This window comes from Triturus cristatus, chromosome 1_1 (genome assembly GCF_964204655.1).
Source record: "Triturus cristatus chromosome 1_1, aTriCri1.1, whole genome shotgun sequence".
Taxonomy (NCBI): Eukaryota; Metazoa; Chordata; class Amphibia; order Caudata; family Salamandridae; genus Triturus; species Triturus cristatus.
In genome coordinates, this window is record NC_140579.1 from 287,377,617 (window position 1) to 287,394,964 (window position 17,348).

The following is a 17,348-nucleotide window of genomic DNA, read 5'->3' on the forward strand; positions in this document are numbered from 1 at the left end:
CAGAGAGCATTTGTCAGAGATGTTTGATTTGTCAGCAGTTCAATACTGGGAAAAAGACAGTGGTGAGTCTAGGAACAATAGGCAGAGAAGGAGGTCCTTTTACCAGAATGCAAATAGATTTCATTGAAATGCCCCAAGTGAACAGATTGAGGTATGTTCTAGTGGTAGTCTGTTTGTTCTCAAGATGGGTGGAGGCCTATCCAACTAGGAGAAATGATGGAATAACAGTTGCAAAGTTACTGTTAAGAGAGTTGATTCCTAGGTACGGGTTCCCAGTGACAATTGAGCCTGACAGAGGTGGACACTTCTACAATGAGCTCATGGGTTTAATTTGTGAAGCATTGAGCATACAGCAGAAGCTACATTGTGCATACAGACCAGAGGCTTCTGGAGTCGTTGAACAGATGAATGGCACAATAAAAAACCGAATTGGTAAGATGTGTTTAGCCACTGGAATGAAATGGCCTGATGTCTTGCCTCTAGTGCTGATGACTATTAGGTCTACTCCAGATAGAACCACAGGTTTGAGTCCGCATGAAATATTAATGGGACGTGCGATGAGACATGCATTTGTGCCTGTCAACAAGTTGATGACAATAACTGATGACATGATTTTGGATTACTGTAAAGGCCTGGCTGACGCAGTTCATTCTGTGTTTCACCAGGTTGGAGAAGACGCTACTACACTTGAGAAGAAGCAAGCCCATGATCTGAGTTCAGGGGACTGGGTGAGGATTAAGGTGCACAGAAGAAGAAATTGCTTGGTTCCAAGGTGGGGAAGGCCAAGACAAGTTATTCTGACTACGGCGACTGCAGTAAAGTGTGCTGGTGTGAAAAACTGGGTGCATGCGAGTCATACTCTGAGAGTTCCAAATCCAAAGGATGGGACTGGTAAGGAGTATTTTGAAGAGTCAGATTCCAGTGATGATGCAGAAACTGAACCAGTGAGAAGAAAAAAGAATCCTGAAAGGGGTGAAGGAGAAAGAGAGTCAGAAGATTCTTTTTTCTTTCCAGGAGAGGCTTCAAGGGAAACATTGAGAGTCTCAGAGGAGAGATCAGATTCTGTAAGAGTGCCTGAAGTTCCAACAAGCAGTGGAGAAGAAAGAAGAGAAAAGAGCAATTCCACAGAGACTACACCTGAATCAGATGAGGAAGTTTAAAATTCACTTGAGATTACGCCTGAAGAAGCAGGGTCAGAAGAAGATAGAGAGGGACAGATTGCGGAAGACCCCCGAGGAGGTGTAGGGAACATTCCTGATAAGCTAGGTGAAGGGACAAGTAGACAGCAAGAAGATTGCGTGTCGGAGACCCGAGGAGGGACAGAAATAGGGAAATCTCAATCAGTGGTGGAAAAGACTGTGGAGCGAAAGAAAATTGTTGAAGAACAAGAGGCAAATGAAACAGAATCAGATGAGAGTGAGAATGAGAAAACAGAGGGTCGAGTTCTGAGAAAGAGAACTTGGATTGGAGAAAGAAATAATAAAGAAGTGAGACCAAAGAGGGTTGTAAGAGGAGATCTTTGGCCTAACAGAATAAAGAGACTGAGGTACAGACTGACACGAGCAAGTTCATCGAAAGCTGAACAGGTGAACGAGGTGTCGAGTCAGAATCAAGCAAAAGGTGAAAAACAAAAGGTCTCAAAAGAACCAGAGGAGATCAAGAGAATCAGAAAACCTAACCAGAAGTATAGGTCACCGGAATGGACGTACGTGGCACTGTCTGAAGGTGAAGAGGCAGAGAGTCAAGGAAATCCAGAGGGGACCGTACGAGAAGTGGTTGAGGAGAAAACTGTAGGAATCCTGAAAGTTATCTTGACTGACATTGGAGAAGAGTCGGATGCTCAGGATGTTGTTGAAGATCTGATACAATTTGATGTTGCTGAAGAAGAAGTGAAAAGTGATGAAAATCCAAATTGAGTGACCTGAAGGAGTCATTTGGAGAGGAGTGAAAAGAAGAAAATCTAAAATTAGCTGTTTGAAATAATCTAGAGTTCTAAATTTCAGTAGTGGAGTAGAAGAGGCTAAGTCAAAAGACACTGCCAAAGTAGTAAAATGGCTAACACAGAGAATAATCGAAGTAGATGTGCCTTCTTAAAAATATGGTGTAGAATGTGCTGCTGCTGTACTGGATTATTAATTCTATTATGGGGTGTATTAGCTTTACTAGTTACTTTTAGAGTTACAATAGGTACTTTTGGAATACATACTGAAAATGAGACTAACATAGAGAAAAGTTCACAGAAAATGGTTCCAACTAGAATTAGTAACATTTACATACATAAAGATAGGTCAATTAATGATTTTTCTAGCAATGTTTTTTCAAAGTTGTTGTACGAATATGTAAAGACAATGGAAGTAAGGGATTGCTACGTCTGTATGCAGTTACCTGCATCCGTTTCAGAAGGTGTTACTTATCACCATTTACCAGCTACGTATGGGATTTCATGTAGTGTGTTAAGTAGTGTTTTTTATTTGTTAGGGAAAATAGATTATGAGATGTCTAACAAGGATAAAATTTTTGGGCAATTGCCTATGAATAAAAAGCTGAATCCAGCTAAAGAAGCTAACATTTTGGGTGAGATTTTTATTGAGAAAGAAGAATTAACCTTAGATTACATTTTTAGAAACAATTTAACTTGCAGTTTGAAAGAAGAAGAGAAGGCTTTCCTAGACATGGTAGAGGAAAGGAGAGTGAGCATGCATGAGAAGGCAGGGAAATATAAAGTGAGTGAGACAATTTGGGATATTGAGATGGGAAAGGAATTGAGGAATGGGGCTAGTCCGACTTTGGCTTTAGATGCTCCACAGAAGGGTAAACTATGCATTACCAGGAAGAAATCCCAATATGATAGGTATTTTGTTGGGACTAGTGAGTGTCATGATACATACTTCATTGCAACAGGATGGGGTTTTAAAGGTGGAGAAGATCCAGTTTTCCCAGGAGTGTATTATGTTTGTGGGAACAAGGCTTATTACAAGTTGCCTGACCATTGGTATGGCACGTGTTATGTGGGCCTAGTCTTTCCAAAGATTTTTCATATAGATAGGATAGAAGATGTAGAACACATTAATTTACTAACACGTTTTAAGAGGGAAACTTGGTCAGAAATCGTGGGTGATATTTTTGGAGCTTTAATTCCAGCAGTGGGAATTTCTTTAAATGCATATGGGATTCGGAAATTGTCAACAGTGGTGGATCGCTTATCGACAAGTACCGCTGGAGGGTTTCTTTTGGTAAATACGGAGATGATTGCCATACGTGCCATGTCTATGCAAAATCGACTTGCCCTTGATATTCTATTGGCCAAGGAGGGTGGAGTTTGTGGAATGCTGAAGGTTCAACATTGTTGCACTTACATTCCTGATGAAAGCAAAGATCTAAAGGTCTATATCAAAAATATTACTGATTTGCATGAGGAATTAGTACCACTGGAAGCCGAAAGTATCTGGACTAAAATAGCTAATAAGATAGTTGCTGTTAAGAGTTTTATTGCTAAGATAGGTAGTACCATTATTGGTAGAGTATTATTTCCTTTGACATGCGTGATTGTTGCTTTATTGATACTAAGATTGGGGTGTTTGTGTTGTAAAAACAGGGGAGGGAAAAATAGAATAATTAGAGGAAATACTGAAAAGAAACAAAAGAGGTCAAGGAGAGACCCACAAGAGATAGAATTAGAAGAATTGAGGGAGAGTGTTTACTTGGAGTCAAAGAGGGATGATGTGAGGGAGTCTGGTGTTTAATGTTGTGTCATAAAAGACATTTTCAATTTCTCCTAAAATTGGGACAACATTTTTTTTTTTTGGGTTGGTTTTTGTGGTGATAATATCACCAAAGGGGGGATTGCTGGAGCAGAGTTTTCTGTAGAAAATTTATTGAGTTTTAAGCTCCAGTTTTGTTTATATGTCATGATTAAAATTACTAATTTGTAATCACTAATTATTAGTTTTGTTAACTGTTTAGATTAACCAACATTACTAATGAGAGAAAACTACACGTGGGAATGCATATATGTTGCTTTACTAACATGTGAACTAGATTGGTGAGCGAATTAATTAGATATGTGTGGTTAATGTGCTATTTTGTTATTTGTTTAAAGCGCAAACGTTTTTAAAATAACGTGTGTTAATGCTTCTTTGTGTTGCAGACGGCTAGGTAATTACATACACATAAGGGTATTAGTGGGGAATAACACTGTATAATCATTATGATGTGGTAACGTTGTTTTGTGTTTCTTTTAATTAAGATGGTCCGTTTCGGCCTAAACAAAGATGGCTGCTATTTACAGCCTGCGCTCGAGTGATTGAATTTTGACGAGAGGCCTTGCTGAACATGGTTGAAAGTCATCTGACCACAGCCTCTGTCTGAATTAAAAGTTTCCGTGAGGACAGCAGCTCCGGGCATGCTTCCAATTGTCCTTGGAGAAGAATGAAGCCACAATGGACACAGATAAACCTGCGGTGGCTCTGCTATGGTACCAAGGAAGAGCATTCATAAATGTATCACTTGCAAACTCGAGTTTCCTTCTTCCATGTTTTTATTTTTGTGATTTTTTCTGAGCGGAGGTTTTCTAAATGTTACCAAGTGACATCCTTTCCTGCTCGCTCTGCTCAGCGGCTCAACGGACATTCAGAATTTGTTTGTAACTTTATTTTCGCAAGTTTTGTTATAAATATGCTAGACTAGAGAGGGTCTGTGTCATTGCATTCGGGATTTTTAAGGCCACTTCTTCCTGAACCTACGCTGAGGATGGCAGCTCAAGAGACTTTACTGAGAGACCTGTCCTGACCCATTTAGCTAGAATAGGTAACTATGAAAATAATGATTTTGCTATTGATTGACTTTAATTTGAACTAATTTAGATAAACAACCATTTGTTTGAATTCCAGTGTCGGGTGGTTATTTCTTTGTCATTTATTGAGTTTCAAATGTATTTCCTATGTTTTAAATCATGACTCAGGACAATGTCTTTATGGTCGCATTGACCTCGTTTTAGATGCAGATTGGTTTAGGTTTCTCTCCTATATTCAGTGTGGATAGAGTAATAGTATGAATTTTAGTGTGATGGGCCCTAGCGTATGGTGAGTGTATGTGCGCGTGACTGTGGATTTACTCTGTCCGTGGAAGTAGGGTGAATTTATATGCGCCGATCTGCAGCAAATACTCTTACTACCACTGCCTCTAAAGCAACTGCTCCCCTAGCATAAGTTCAAGTAGTGGTACAGGGAACAAGGGATTAGTGGGGTTAACCCTGGGTTCTGAGGTAGGTTCTGACTTAGTCAGAACTCCAGCTCAGGCTGTTTTGGTCTGTGATGGTGATTGCCACCTTACTAGTCAGTCCCAGTAACCAGACAACCACCTTTGATTAATGGAAAAGAGGCTATGGCCTACAGGGACACCGGGGCCAGTGTCACTATGGTGATAGAGAAACATGTGTCTCCTGACCAAATCATACTTTGACAAATGTACAAAGTGACCAATGCTAACAATGTCAGGACTGACCATTCCTTGGCAGTTGGTAATCTCAGCTGGGGAGGGGTAACTGGAACTAAAAATGTTGTGGTATCTTCAGACCTACCTGTAGATTGCCTGTTGGGCAATGATTTGGAAACTTCAGCCTGGGCTGAGGTTGAGTTCAGGACTCACGCAGAAATGTTGGGCATCTCTGCAAGTGTTTTTGCTGTGACCAGGTCACAAGTCAAACAGCTTTCAACTGAACCGGCTCTGGATCCTGGAACAGTGGATCAAGTAGCTTCGAAGAGAAGGAGCAGAAAGGGTGAGGCTTTGCCTTCCCCCAGACTCAGAGTGAGGATCAGTCTCTTGAAGGTGATGATCTGAGCCTCTGAGACATAACTGTCCAAGATGAACTGGAACCTGATCAGGTTAGGTTCTTGGGGGCAGGGGGTCCTTTCAGAGCAGATTCAAATTTGGAGCAGCAGACCTGCCCTCTCTTGAACCCCTCAGACAGCAGGCTGCTGCTAAGGCTGCTAGGAATGTCAATGGGTCCCATAGGATCTACTGGGATGAAGGACTTCTGTACTCAGAGGGTAGAGACCCCAAGCCTGGTGCCACCAGGAGGTTGGTTATACCCCAGAAGTTTAGAGGCTTCCTGCTTACACTGGCACATGGCATTCCCCTGGCAAGACACATAGGGTAAAGCAAGACTTGGGACAGGCTTGTCCTCACTTTCACTGGCCCCATATGTCTGAGGACACAAAGGTCCACCTGAAGAATGTTTTGGAGGCTCTGCAGAAAGCAGGCGTGACTATCAAGGCTAATAATTGCCCGATAGGGCAGAGTAAGGTTGTGTACCTGTGCCACCTGGTAGGTGGAGGCCAAGTTCAACCACTACAGAGCAAAATCCAGACCATAATGGAAATAATCCTGGGGTATCTCCATGGCAAAAGCTGCGTATTTGAAACCCATGTCAACTAACAAAAGGGGCCATCACTGCTTACCCATAGCAATGCTTGAAGAGAGTAATCATACAGGAGGCAGTACTCACAAGAATCGTGGGGAGGACTTCCTCCTATGCAACAACACTGTCAAAAGTCTAAGTGTTGCATAAGGTAGTAGTGCATAATCCTGAAAGTCAATGAGTAAGTAAATATTTATTGTGGGTGGGATCAATTTATCTAAAAAAAAATATAGATTTACTCATAGATGGTGGAGGAACATCCCACGTCCAAAAGATCTAAAAGATCTGATGTAAACCAGCAGATTGTTGTAGGGATTCTGCGTATGCTCAGAACTATGCGCAGGAAACCAGAACCTTAGAGAATTGTGGTGTACCAGAAACTCCCCTCAGAACTAAGAACCCCTTATCCGACTAGCTTAGTGTCACATTCGTTATCCGAGATTTAGCTCGGCGGTCCCAATGTATAGACAACCCAGAACAAGCGACTTAGTTATTCTCAGGAATGGTGGGAACCCGAAATACCCGTTTGCACATATATATCAGTCCACAACAGAATAACTAAGACACAGTAAAGTTTAAAGAATTTATTCATAAACCTCGAGTCCTGTTAAACAATACTTTGGCTAACATAAGTAGACAAATGGTTAAGATCATTATCATTAACATTGTTACAATACCATAGAATATAAAAGGAGCGATCATATTATAATGACAGTGGAAAATAACCACCCTCCTTTCTCTAGTTACTAATAAAATATTATTATTATTATTAGAAGGTCTCATAGGCTTGCATAGGGGACCCCATACCGTATAGATCAGCTTAGGTGTATCACATCACAGGATCAGCTCAGTGTTCTCTGCAACAGCTCTTCTATCGAATGCCCTAACAATATGCTGCGCTGTGTTATTAAAGCCCTCGACTTTCTGGTATTTGCAGCTGCGTGCATGTTGTGACTAAACAGTGGTACGATCACCCTGAACATAATCAGCCGGCACCGTCTAGTGTCCTAGAACAGTTCTTTACTCGATGTACAGACCAAGGGCACTAGCAACTGTTAAGGATGCATTAATAACATTCACTTGAGACAAGAGCGAGTCTGCATTTCTCAAAGTAATAACATGTAACACCAGTGTCGGGTGCAAAGGCAGCGAAAGCAACAAGATGGTCTTCCAACAGCTAACGTGATTAAGCTAACTTAGCACTGTAAATAGGGAGTGGCCTAAAACCACGTGACATCCCCCTTTGATCGAACCACAGTATAACCAGGGGCGAATATTTTTACAGAACGCAGAGTTCAAGAACAATGATGCAGACTAAAGAGCTTGAAATGAGAGTTCAGAAAAATGAGAGGAAGAGAAAAAAAATGTTAAAACACAATCTATCGTCCATAGAAGCCAACGATCGTTTGTGAAAAGATAGCCAAAAAATAAAAAAACTTTATTCGACTCGCCATCAGGCAGTCAATGAAGGAAAGTATAAGCAGCATACGCCGCTGCGGCTTCCAGTAGAAAATCATTTGAGTCATCCGCAAAATTGTCGGACATCCAGTTCAGCAAAGAAAAAGAACACACGTGTTCCACAGGGAAATGAGCATCAAGCACTCCACGTGGGCAAGAAGCAGGCATCTCGATGTAACTTCGTGCCAGGAAATCAACTGCTGCTTTCTCGATATCCCATAATCCGAGGACTCCATGCGCCGCACCCAAGGCCATAAACCCGACTCCAGAACAGTCAAACTCATGAACCACTAAGGGATACATCAGTCGATCAAAATCCAGGTCAGGTGACACCAAGTTTGACAGACACATATCCAGAGCCCATTGGAACGGACATTCGAGACAGTGAAAGACAGGTTGTACACAAGTGAAAAACGGGAATCGGAAGGATAATCCATAAGCGACACTCAAGGTAGCCAGTGGCAGAGTTCCATAAGATTCCCACATCCGGCTACGCAGATGGAACATGCTGGATCTGTGGTCGAGAAGCGCAAGTCGTGCAGCCATAGCGTAGTGCGCAGACCAACAGGAGTATGCCAGCAATTAATGCGAGTATCAGAGGAAACCCTCCGAAGACCCCAGAAAAAATAGAATGAAAAATAGCTGGTATTACACCAAAGATAGACTGGAAGGACGTCACAAGGCCAGAGCCTACAATTTTAAAAAAGTGCACCAGACCAGTCGTAGAAGAAGCATTGAAGATAGTATGTATTAGTGTGCCAAAATGTAGGGGGAGGTCAGTATTCAAAAGCGCTTGAACTTCCGTGCGAGTGTTCGCAACTTGAAGGAGAAATGTTTCTCGTGATGAAGTCAACGCAACCTCCTTTTGAGACAAAAGAGCCCTTATTCTGCTCATCCTATTGAACTCTGCTTTCAAGGTTGGAATCGTCGGCCAGATGGATATATCCAGTCGGCCTTGCGGGGGTGGGAACAGCACGTTATTACAGCAAACTACTCTTCGTGAAACTGAAACAATATAGGGAATTCCTGCTAACATCCCACAGCAAGCCTCACTATTTAGAAGCAGATAACTACCATTAGCAAGCAGCGTAAATGACGGCGTTATAACTGGCACAGGAATGCCTTTCAGAACGCAAGCTAATTTAGGGGCATTCATATTACACGATCCATGTAATTGGATATGTCTACATACTACAGAATGATCCGGAGCAGACGTACACTCCTCACCCTTCAAATAAACTTCTTTGCCGTCTCTCTCACAACGATATGTAAACGGGAGAGACCAGACTTCATGCAAGAAGGCAGAACCAAGTTTTTCAAATCTGCCTAAGGCATAATGTTTCATGCACGAACTAAACTTATACATAGAAATTGGTAAAGTTACCATTCCATTTACGAGCCACACTGCATAATCTAATTCAGCAACAGAAAAAGGCAAAGGTTCTAATTTTTCTATATGCAGTAGCGAATATGTTGCATCTTTCATAGACATGAATTGTTGTTTTGCCGACAGATTAAATGGGCGGAATAAAGACGAAATATTCATGTAATCCCATGGTACTTTCCCCGCCTTTAACGTCTGCAAAGTCCAAGCAAATTGCATAATCGATCGCAATTGATTTTGACCATGATATAAAACCGACACATCGTCTTGGACAATATCTACAACAGATGAAACAATGTTATCTAATGTATATATTCTTGAAGATAAGGTATTAATACTATTATCTATTACTGCCAACACTTTTTCCATATTGGCTTGGTCAATAGCACGGAGTCTGGAGGCAGCCTCAATCTGGGACAACTTCCATACTTCGTTGTAAACAGCATACACCCATCTTTTGGATCTTCCCAATGCTGGACCTTTAACAAAATCATTCAAATCAACCTTTTCATTTAAACGTGACAAGTGAAGTTTAACAGAATCCAATGTGGAATGTTGCAACCATGACTGGCACAATTTACCTACCGAGTAAGTAGTGACAGTGTGTGAGGACAGAAAACGTGGGTCTACTCTATCCTGTATGTACCCGGGAATTAACCCCAAAAATCTATGTTGACAGGTATCCGAACTTTTCTGCCATATTAACCAACCTGCAGGGTCTAATGCACTAATATTGAAGGTGGAATTAGAAACTAAAGACTGCAACATAGTATGGGATTGATCTGTGTGATTTTCCCAACCAGGATAAGCTCTCAAATCGGGGATCGAGGGGGAATTTAATTTTTTAGAGATAGCCAATCCAAAACAGGTTGTCTGAAAAATAGTAGAATTTAAAAATAACATGTGGTTTGGGATGAGGCAGGCACGATGTAAAGCTTCTGTACCTTGTACTTGCCAAGATTTAGTTCCCCAGACCGACTTGAGATCAATAGTATGTTTCCAAACGTCATACCCTCCAATTGCCAAATCGTCCATAAAGGACTTGGAAAACAATAATTTTGTGTGGGTCAAACGCACCTTTGAAACAGGTTCGTCTTTAAGCTTAAAATAAAAAGAAGCATTATTGGATACACTGAAATCTGAAAAATATAAAAACTTTCCGACCAATGTTTTTGAACTACCAACCTTCGGGGCAGGGCAATGTTCCCACTGCGTAAAATTGACTAAACTACGAAATGTGTTGGCCCTATGAAGAAAATGTGTGCCATAATGTTGATAACAAAACTGTTCTGCATAGTTTTCATTATTCAAATACAAATCCTCAGCATCAAATGCGGCATAGTATTTTAAATCCGAAAACAGTGTCTCTATAACTCTAACATCCCAATCGTCAGATCGAATGTCTTGCTTAACCACATCACCCATAGAAACACGATATACAGATGGCACATTTATCACTTCCGTGGGACCATGAATTTGAAATTTAACAGTATCCCATGCTATTCCATCATGAACAGGCCAGGCGGTGATGTTCACAAATGTCTGGTCCCTCTTCATGATGTGCGACGATGAATGTGGGGCCAAAGTTCCATTAATCAATCTAATTGCAGCACGTTCATTCAGGTAGTGTCCATTTATCAACCTAAAAAACACTACCACAAAACCAATGGACATGAATAAAAAAATGCAAATGAGCACCAGCCAGATGTAAATCCAGGGGGGAACCAAAAATTGTCTCTTGAACCAGGCAAAAATTTTAGAAAATTTGGAAGGGGCAGTGGAAGTCAATGATTCAGTTCCAAAGGAATAATTAGACTGGACAATGTCAGTTGAATGCAAAAGGGGCAACGGGTCCTCAGTAGGATATGAATATTCAGCATCATCAGGTAAAGCACCATCCGCAGGTGGAACAGCAGAATCAGAAAGTACTTTCATTTCAATGGCAACCTCAGGTACTACGTCAGATGGTCGCACCACAACAGCACTGCGCATCATTGAAGGGCAAGAAACTGAAGGTGTCAGACTATGGAGTATCGGCCACCCTGTGTAGCTTGACATTGTCAACCGAAATGTACCTGTTGTCTCTGTGACCAGGAAGTGGAGGCAAAACAATTGTGCGGGTACCCTCAACTCCAAGCACCGTCACTGGTGCACGATAAGAGGGTCCAAACTCCTTTTTCTTCTCCACCTTCTCACGGACCAGATCACCAACTCGGGGTAGCCAGCCGACTACCGGAATCTGCAATCCAGCCTCGGTCGCAGAAGATACGTGCTCTTTTGCTAGAGTGTCTCTTGTTTCTTGAAGATTCTGTAAGACATTACAGTGGTCATCTAAGTCAAAAGGCGCGGCTGCCGCCGCCATGTCGAGACCCTCAAGGTCTGGAACAAACATTCGAACTCCGAAGAGCATCATGTACGGGGTCCTCCCACCCATAGACCTTCTAGGGAGATTATTAAGTGCACATTGGACGTCATACAAATGGGATAGCCAGTTTTTGCCAGTGCCTAACACCCGGGCCGTCAATGATTGCTTTAGGTCACGGTTCATTCGTTCACAACACTATTGCCCTCAGGCCGATATGGAGACGAAAATTTGACTTGGACCCCCAAACTTCTCATAGCTTCTTTGTAAGCCTTAGAGGCGAACGCAGGGCCCTGATCAGAGTGAAGGGTGCCACATGCAAAACTCCCTATAAAGACACGCAATGCTTTGATGACAGTCCTGGCGTCAGCACTCCTGTGTGGCCACACCCAAAGAAAACGTGTGCACGAATCTACTGCAACCAAGATATACTTGTACGCAGTGTCCGAGGAAAAAGGACCGCAGTGATCTAAATAAACACACGCTAGTGGTTGATTAGAAATGTGCAGCTGTGTTTGTGGTGGACGTGCCACCGTAGACGGCTTTATTTGTTGGCAAATTCCACAATTGAGGACATAAGTCCGTGTATGTTTGTACAAACCGTACCACCAATAACGTTGTTGCAACAGTGACACAGTTGCGGACACTCCGGCGTGCGCTGACGCAACACCCTCGTGCGCAGCTTGTACCAATGCAGGTCTGCAGTCCGAATTGGGAATAACCCTATCCCCAACTTCATTAATCCTCACTAACGGGACGTTATCAGGACTTAAATGATAATGGTATCGAGAAGGGAAACCTCTAGGGAAGTTTTCCCCAGTCTCTGAAGCAGCAATAGCTGCCAAGATGTCATCATCGATCTTACTTTTGGATCTTGTAACTGCTGCTACTAAGTATGTTGCCACTGCTGTTTTAGCTGCCTCGTCAGCCAAACTGTTACCGACAGCATGGACACCAACTCGTTGGTGACCAAGAGTGTGAATAACACTCACAAGGGGTAGACTGCATTTCAGTTCAGACACCCTAGCCCAAAGCGTTTTATGCTTTATTGTGCTACCTTTTGAATCACGAAATCCATTCGCAATCCAAAACATCAGATTGTCGTTGTATGATTGTACACAATAGTAAGAATCACTCACTATAAGAGTTGTGACTTTATAATCAGCAAACTCCAGTGCAAGCACCAGAGCTCTAAGCTCCGCCAATTGTGCGGTACAATTACCCAAAGTCTGCGTATGCACCGCATCCTGAACGAATTCACCATTCACGAATGTACCAACAACAATTGCGCAAGCCGCTGAATAAGCGTGCCTTGATCCAGTTGCGGGTTGCGCGGACCCGTCAGTGTATATGACACAATGGAACTCCTCCAACGGGCGCAATGTAAGTGGAGCCGGATGAACTAATTCATACTCCAAACTCTCCTGAGTCTGAAGTCCTGCGTCAAAAATGTATTCGACATCAGGCGAGGCTAAGGAGGTCGCCCATTGTATCCACCGTGGATGCAAAGCTTTAGAATTCGGCACACTTGCTTTAGTGACTGCCTCTAGGGCAGGAAATGGTGTTACCACCATCATGCGCTTCCCCTGTGATAGCGCTCGTTCTTTCAGGATTGCCATCTGAACAGCTGTCAAAACCTTTTCGACAGTGGAGAAACGCATTTCAGCCGAAGTATATAAATGAGATTTGTAAGCAATGGGGACAGTGTCGCCTTCATTGTATGTTAAGTACGTGAACCCCTCAGCACCCGGCACAATTCTAATGACCAGGTTTTTGTGGTTATCACGAGTTTGTAAATAAATCGCAGTAAGAAGGTCAGACTGCAAAGAGTGCAATGCAGCCAAATGCTCTGGCAGCCAGCAAGATTTGGTAAAAGTAGGTTGCACCAAGGCATATAATGTCTTGATACGCTGGGCATATTCAGGAATGTAGGTACGACCGAAATTCAGAAAGCCCAGCAACGATTGAAGTTGTTTCAGTGTCGTAGGGATACGAAGGCGTGCGCATTTCTCAAGGAACTGCGGAGCCAAGCCTCGGCCCTCATTGTTGAGTTCGTACCCCAAGAATAAAACTGTGTACTCGGCAATGTGGGACTTCTTAAAGTTAAACTTGTAACCAAAGTCCGCAAACATACAAATTATGTTGTCCACGCGAGCAAGGTGTGGAAGCAACTCGTCGTCAGTCAAGTAGATGTCATCAACGTACGAGTATGCCTCCGGGTCTACCATCTCTAAGAGAGAGACCACACGGGCAGCAAATAATCCTGGACTATTCTTATAGCCCATTGGGAGCCTTTTGAACACTTTTTGTTTACCACCCGAAGTAAAAGCGGTCCACTCATAACTATGAGGGGATATGTTATGGCAATAAAAACCATTGGACAAGTCGAGTGTGGTTTTGAACCTTTTTCTCACAAGACTATCAACGAGAGCCGAACTATGGGTATTTTGCACCGCACAATTCCGGCAGTGTGAGTTTAAGTGCCGGTAATCCAAAACTAGGCGGTACGATCCGTCAGGCTTCGTTACAGTGAATAAAGGATTATTCATGGATGACACACACGTTTCAATTACACCCTGATATTCCAATTGTTCAAGGATAGCCGTGACGTGAGGCCGAGCCTCACGCCGCATAGGGTATTGGGGTTGTGGCTGGGGGTCGGACCGCAATGGAAATTCGTGGAGGGTAGAACTTTTATCCCACCCCACCTGATTACGATACAACGCAGGTGCAAGCACCCGCGCCCACTCCTCGGCTAACTTCTCAGACTCCTCCTTGGGCACTACGTGTCCAAAAGAAGGAAGAATAACTTCTTCCCCCCTTGGAGCGTTTAGAACGAAAGCCGGGGGCCAATCTTTTTCCGCCAAAAGTATATCATAGGTGGTCGTTAGATTATCCCAAAATACCGCGTTAATTTTTCGTTGTATGTCACCCTCAATATTTAGAACTACGTCAAATAATCTCTCAGGGGGGGCTACGCGAGTATCAGCAGTTTCTACTGTTACATAGATTTTAGTTGCTGTCGCCTCCAGAAATGGACGCAGTGCTCCCCGCACTACTGTAACTTCCGCCGCGCTGTCTAGCAGCGTCAAAGCCCATTTCATGTTCAGAAGTTGCGTCCGCACCATCTGAGGCATACTTCGCTGAGATAGCAGCAACTTTCTTTTTCTGAAACGGAGGACGCGGACGTGCAGAATCCTCCTGCTTGCTTTTTACGTCCGCTTGTCGAGGTTGGTCACGTCCTTGAGCACTCCTGCCTCTCCCACGGTCTCCTCCAACAAAGTGTGAAGCCGCCGATTCCTGTGAAGAACGAGGAGAGCGCTGGTCAGGAACCTGAAATCTATCAGGTGACTTAATACGAGAACGATCACGCAAATCATAAGTGAGTTCAACATACGCCTGAACTGGGGACGCGGAACGAGTCTCCTGTTTCTGTTGCTGTTTATCTTGTTTTTTATTTCTCCAATTTTGTTTTGGAAAGTTGGGTTTATCATCTTTTGTAGACGAACTCACTTTAGTATGCTGTACTACATCAGGAATCTTGATGACGGGTTTCACGCCTAGGGCACTACGTCCAACCATCCTATAGGCTTTTGCAATAACTTTTGCAAACTCCCTCGGCTTATCTTCATCCGCAATAAGCTCCATCATGTTTCCTATTTGAAACTGCATGGCATCTCCTTTGAGATTTCCCATGATCATGGAACATACTACATCGAAGCTGTCGATAAGCCGCATTCCCAACTCAATAGCTGCTTCCGCCCCATGGTCCTCCTGGACTTTTTTGATAACGGAAGGTAGTACCGACATAGACGTAGTGCCGAAGCACTTCGAATAGGTCGCTGCAAAGACCTTGCCCCAATTGTCACAGTCGACAATGTCTGGGACTAGTTCTTTTGGCAAAGTAATAGTGAGTATCCTGTGTTTATCCACAGGACTAGTGTTAGGAAACACGGCTTCTAGTTGATCGAATTTCTCTGCAAGCCAATAAGGATACTCATCCTTATTCTGGGGGCGCTTGCCAACAACCGCATTTACCATTACAGGACTGATCACAACCGCATGATGGTGATCAGCCCCGTGTCCCGCCACCGTAGGTGCCCCCACCTGTACAGTGCGCGACACATACTGCACCAACGCCCTATGGACCGTAATCAGGGTCGTGTGCAGTACACGTAAGCTATCCACTCCTACCGTCAGGTAGCGTGGATGAGGTGTATGTCCGGCCAGCACCGGCCAAGTAGCTCCTTCAATAGACAAAGGACCCAGTCTCGCCGGGGTGACCGTGTGGGGGAGGGCGCCATTAAACCAAATAGTGTGTTGCCAGGTAGAAATAGGAATTTCTAATGCCATATATGGGGTATAATGTAGAGGCACCTGAGTTGCAGTGTATTTGTGGAACGTTTTATCAACGTCTTCCACAGCCTCAAAGGTAACCCAAGAGTAAAACAACTCATAAGGGTAAGTAGCACTTGCACATACGACAAATACCACTGCCAGCCCGTCATCGGGTACCCCGTACGTCCTCAAATGAGCACGTAGAGACACCCTACTATGAGCGGGAATTTCTACCGCCATAAGGACATAAAATAAAAGATACAACGAGATCTTTAGTAGCACTTGGGCTTATATTAGTATAACCTTTTTTATTATCAAGCTTGAAAGAACCTATAGCCTAAAACCTAGGTAGGTTAAGCCGTCACTCCCGTTATCCGGAAACCAGAGTGAGGGCGTTGTGGACTAATTAAAAGCACTACTAAGGCATCTCAGATATTAAGACCAAACGTTAGGTGCGCCATGTTGTAGGGATTCTGCGTATGCTCAGAACTATGCGCAGGAAACCAGAACCTTAGAGAATTGTGGTGTACCAGAAACTCCCCTCAGAACTAAGAACCCCTTATCCGACTAGCTTAGTGTCACATTCGTTATCCGAGATTTAGCTCGGCGGTCCCAATGTATAGACAACCCAGAACAAGCGACTTAGTTATTCTCAGGAATGGTGGGAACCCGAAATACCCGTTTGCACATATATATCAGTCCACAACAGAATAACTAGGACACAGTAAAGTTTAAAGAATTTATTCATAAACCTCGAGTCCTGTTAAACAATACTTTGGCTAACATAAGTAGACAAATGGTTAAGATCATTACCATTAACATTGTTACAATACCATAGAATATAAAAGGAGCGATCATATTATAATGACAGTGGAAAATAACCACCCTCCTTTCTCTAGTTACTAATAAAATATTATTATTATTATTATTAGAAGGTCTCATAGGCTTGCATAGGGGACCCCATACCGTATAGATCAGCTTAGGTGTATCACATCACAGGATCAGCTCAGTGTTCTCTGCAACAGCTCTTCTATCGAATGCCCTAACAATATGCTGCGCTGTGTTATTAAAGCCCTCGACTTTCTGGTATTTGCAGCTGCGTGCATGTTTATGTTTATGTTTGGGGGGGATTTTATATAGCGCTCTATCGCTCCGAGGAGCATCTTGGCGCTAGGTTCAATTTGTGTGGTTCGAAGGCAGAAGGGAGATGTAATAGACCCTAAAGTAGATATTAGACCAGGGTTTTGCAGGTGGAGGCAGTTAGGTTATAAATCCAGGTTTTAATGGCTTTCCTGAATTTGCTCTCACAGGAGATTTCACGAATTTGAGGTGGAAGTATGTTCCAGGCTCTAGAGCCTTTGACCGCCAGGGACTTTCCCCCTCTAGTG